This window comes from Hemitrygon akajei, chromosome 4 (genome assembly GCF_048418815.1).
Source record: "Hemitrygon akajei chromosome 4, sHemAka1.3, whole genome shotgun sequence".
In the NCBI taxonomy this organism is placed as follows: domain Eukaryota; kingdom Metazoa; phylum Chordata; class Chondrichthyes; order Myliobatiformes; family Dasyatidae; genus Hemitrygon; species Hemitrygon akajei.
Window position 1 is genome coordinate 143,820,419 of NC_133127.1, and position 5,528 is coordinate 143,825,946.

Here is a 5,528-nt window from a genome sequence, read left to right on the forward strand (position 1 = left end):
CTCCTTACCCCCAGGTTCTACACACTCACCTGATTCCAGAAATAAACTCTTAAGATAGATTTTCATGGGTAGTTTACAAAATATTACCAAGACTATGACAGACGTTGAACAGGAGTGAACCAGCACTCAGAGCAAAACCTCAGAACAAAATGAATATTCCACCTTCAAGTTGATCTGTAGATATTGTTATGCAGTCTCCCTTTTCTGACCACTTATGGTAAAGAATTGCTACTGAATAAAAAGAAATTCCTCTTGAAAATGTTTTAAGACTTCGGAAAATTTAAGTATTTCCTGGTCAGGACAGCATTAGATCTTTTCTCTATCATGTACACAAAAAGGCCAGAAATTGGATCCATTAGGAAGTCAGAACTGTGTCCTAAGCCCCCACTTTACTCCCTGTATACCCATGACTGTGTCACACCTACAGCTCCAATCTGCTAATTAAATTTACTGGTGACACTACATTGATTGGCCTGATCTCAAATAATAATGAGGCAGCCTACAGAGAAGAAGTCATCACCCTGACATAGAAAACAAACTCTCCCTGAGTGTCACGAAAACGAAGGAGCTAGTTGTGGACTACAAGGAGGAATGGAAATGGGCTAACCCCTCTTGACATCGATGGATCTGGGGTTGAGAGGGTGAACAGCTTTAAGTTCCTCGGTATACATGTCATCAAAGATCTCACGTGGTCTGTACATACTGGCTGTGTGGTGAAAAAGGCACAACAGTGCCTCTTTCAACTCAGACAGTTGAAGAAGTTTGGTATGGGCTCCTGAATCCTAAGACATTCTACAGGGGCACAATTGAGAGCATCCTGACTGGCTGCATCACTGCCTGGTATGGGAACTGTACTTCCCTCAATCGCAGGACTCTGCAGAGAGTGGTGTGGACAGCCCAGCACATCTGTAGATGTGAATTTCCCACTACTCAGGACACTTACAAAGACAGGTTTGTAAAAAGGGCCCAAGGATCATTGGGGACCCGAGTCACCCCAACCACAAACTGTTCCAGGTGCTACCATCCAGGAAACAGTACTGCAGCATAAAAGCCAGGACGAACAGGCTCCGGGACAGCTTCTTCCACCAGGCCATCAGACTGCTTAATTTGCGCTGATACAATTGTATTTCTATGTTATATTGGCTGTCCTGTTGTACATGCTATTTATTATAAATTACTATAAATTGCACATTGCACTTTTAGATGGAGATGTAAGGTAAAGATTTTTATTCTTCATGTATGTGAAGGATGTAAGTAACAAAGTCAATTCAATTCAAAACTGTTTTCAGATCCAAGTCACTCAAAAAAAGTAATGTACCCTGAGGTATAACAACACACACAAAATGCTGGTGGAACACAGCAAGCCAGGCAGCATCTATAAGGAGAAGCACTGTCGACGTTTCGGGCCGAGACCCTTCGTCAGGACTAACCGAAAGGAAAGATAGTAAGAGATTTGAAAGTAGTGGGGGGAGGGGGAAATGCGAAATGATAGGAGAAGACCGGAGGGGGTGGGATGAAGCTAAGAGCTGAAAAGGTGATTGGCGAAAGTGATACAGAGCTGGAGAAGGGAAAGGATCATGGGACGGGAGGCCTCAGGAGAAAGAAAGGGGGGGGGGGGACACCAGAGGGAGATAGAGAACAGGCATCCTCGTATTTACCCTGAGGTATGCTATGCTAGAGACTGTTTTCAGGCAAAAAAAAGTCTATTGGGAAATTGACCAGACAACAACTTGTCTGATTTCTATTAGCACCTCAAGTGCTTTCCTGGTGGCAGTCATAGATCTAATGAGATCAGAGGTTATGCACAGAGATTGCCAATGAAATGTCAGTTAAAGGGTTTCTGCTCTGTCATCGATGGCAGTGTCTGCCAGTCTCCATTTTCAGAGATAATTGTTATTGTTCTATCACTGACTGAATATTATGCACATCAGGATCACATAGTGAAATCCCTGACTCATTGACCGTTGCAGCTCAAAGTTAACTGGCTGAAGTCATGCCACATTTCTCAATCAGAGCAGGTGAAACATTTGCATGGAAGATTGGCATTCTTGACAGCCCCTGCACTCAACATTGTTCCTAATTGCCATGGCAACCTTTTATGCAACTGTTCTGAGGCTGTTACGTGAAGAGTTCCTTGAATTTTGTTATACTACCCTTCCCAGTGATTGTGTAACAAAAAGACATTTTCATGAAGCTCCATTGCTTATGGGTATTAACAACCAGAGTACTGCTTTTAACATAATCTGGCCAAAATTGTGATGTTTTGTTGTAAACCTGATTGGATATAAGCCACTACATGCAGCAAAATTTTGTCTTACCAAAATAAGATTAATTCAACTTTCCATGCATAATTCTTTGAAAATTAACATTGAAATAAATCCAAAGTAATGAAGTACGTAGGTCTAGGGGAAAGATTCAGATAAGGGTAATTCACACAGAGCATGTTTTCATTTTAAACACAGAATGTAAGCTAATAATAATGATGTGAACATATTGCTATTTTCTTTCTTAAAAGCTTATCAGCTTAACAAGAGATCCAATTACCAACATACTTTAAGAATATGAAATAAGTGTTAATTGGAAGTCTCCAAAGATCTGTGATTTTTTTAGTGTCTTTGGTTGGGTGTGTTACGAATCCCGTAACTGGGTGTCTTACCAGCAAAGATAGAAGTGTCAGTTGGAGTCTGGTGATACTATTTTCAACAGTATTTATTAGTAAAAATATACAAAAATAATATCAATGCAAATATACAGATAATATACGTCATCAATACTAAACCTAAAAGTGCGGGTATAATAATAATCAATAAGAAATAAGCCCTATCGTTGTCTAGGGGATAATGAATTGTCAGATGGAAATATAAAGTTCAGTTCAGTTCATGCAGGCTGCGGTAGTTGTTGGTCGCGGTGTTTCAATTGTTGGAGAGAGAGAGAGAGAGAGAGAGAGAGAGAAGAGTAACAGCTATTCACTTGCCAACTTTCCTTTACGATCTTGATCCGTCGATGCGTTGTTGTTGTGGCCATTCACGTATGACCCCTCCATCCTTTAGCTAGACCGTTCTTCCGTGGTGGACTTGTCACCCAGGCAAGGGTGGACACACACACAAGCCCCCCACCGGTCTCGTAGCGTCTCTCCTGGTGCGTCTGAGGGGTGTTCCCCAGACCTTACTTTTATCCCCTCTCACGGGGTCTTAGGTGTCAATCAGGTTGAGATGATGTAACCCATCAAACCAGCCCACTCTGGTTGCCCCCTGAGGGGTTTCAATGAATAGAACAATACCAAGTACACAATCCTTCTCCAAAAGACAATAGCAGTAATCAATGGTTCCGCTCTCTTTTGTTAGTAGGAGACATTCCACTTTGTGTATCTCGGAGCTGTCTCTCTCTCATTAATTTTCATGAGCTGTTATCAATAACAACTGTCCTGGCAGAGTCCTGTGTCTCTCTCACTTCCTTGACAACAGCATCGAAATAGTAGCGATTTGCGATTCTCCAAAAGGGGGGGGGAGGGGCATTGGCGATTCTGTACCCTTCTGCCCATCAGAGTTGTTCATCATTTGTAACACCCCCATCCTTCTAAGAATTTTCACCAAAGGGGAAAATTAACTAATACAGAGTCTTACAGAATTTCAGAATCTAACACAATACAAAAGAGTTTTTCACTACAGAATAATACAGATATACATTCAACTGGGCATCTAAACATTTAGCAATTACATTGTCACTTCCTTTAATATCTTAATATCTTGTACCTTAATAAATTCCTGTAGCATCAGACTCCAATTTAATAACCACCTATTTTTATTCCTTTTCTTCAGCAAAAACAAAACTAAAGAGTTGTGATCTTAAGTATATTACAAAATGTGAACCAATACATGTGTGATTATTCTGTAGTACATTACAAAAGATTATGCAAATACTAATCTTTATTTTACTTTTAAACTCAACAATCAGTCTTCCATGGTGTTGTCTTTATTATTTACATGCTTTGTCGAAATCCCTCAAAACCAGCTCCTGTTATTTAAAGTGGCATTTTGTCAACCTTTGCCTCTTTTCCATTTAACTCTCACGTGGTTAGCTTGCTCACCAGTGTGGAATAGGCTTTCGCATACTCCTTTCCTAGGAATTATTTTATCAACAATGTTTTCCAAACTTGGCCCATCTTCTGAACTTTCACACAATTCTTTATTTTTAAGCAAGTCATTAGTTTTATCTTCAGGACCCTTCCTTCTATTAGTTTTCAGTTTAACATCTGCAAGGTGTTTACCTTTAAATTCCAGAACAAACTGTAATTGATTCACAGGCACCTTGTTAACAAGCCATTGTTCCTTCAGCTTGGTTACTGCTTCTGAAACCAATCCAGATTTAAAATTTTCTTTATTCAATTTAGGAACTACCCTTTTCCCTTCTCCTTCAATAACAATATTCACATCACCAGCTCCCATCTCCTCACTAACTTTTAACACACCTTCTAACACAAACAACAGAGAATTCTCACTTCCCACTGGAACCAAGGTTAACTCTTTTTCCATTGAACCAAGTCCATCTGACCCAAAAGGACTACATTCCTTTTCAACTGAATCAGATACCTCAGACTTTTCCTGAGTTCCATTACTAGGTTCAGTACCACATGCATCCACATCTTGTACACACTCAAATGGGACATCTGCCTCTTCCAGGCTTTCAATACCCGTCCCCTTTTCAAATTCTAAATTCCCCTGATCCTCCCAGCTACTCTCTGGGCAACTCCCATCTGGAGTAAACTCAACCCTGCGGGTTAAAACAATTTCATCTGCTAACCCAGCAGACTCCTTCAAGGTAACGGCATCCTTTTCATCTAGGACTGCCCTTATATCATTATCGGGAACACATTTAAATTTTTCAACTTCTTCAAACAGTTCTGTCAAGCCAGACAGATCATCCATGTCCAACCCTGGACCTTCTAACTGCCTGATCTGTTTCTCATCTTTACTCTGTGCCTCTATACATTTCCTCTTGGCTAAGGGTAGGTCTACCTCCTCTCCTTTACTCTCTTTCACCTCCCTATTCTCCATTTTACCATCCCCTAACCCCTCTTGGTACAGGGTCGGTAAAAACGTCTCAGCCAAATCAACACTGGACTCATTTAAACTGGTCTCTTTCTCAGCTGCCTTTCTCGACATGCTGCGAGTGATCGCGCATGCGGGATAGATCTTGGAACCTAGGGGCGGGTCCTCAGCCTTTACAGGCTTGCTCGTCAGCTTCCTTGCTGAACACACCTCACCCCCTGCTAAATCATTACCAAGAAGGACGTCCACGCTGTCTCTCGGTAATTCTGACCGTACCCCTATTTCAACTGGTCCAGTTACCGGATGACAATTTATTAGGATCCCATGCAAAGGTACAGCTTCTGTCCCTTTTCCTACGCCTCTCAAAACTACCTCTCCTGTCTCAGGACCAAAATCTAGTACCTTACTGAGAATCAATGACTACTCAGCTCCAGTGTCTCTCCAGATCCGCACTGGAACTGGTGTTTCTCCCTTTTTCAC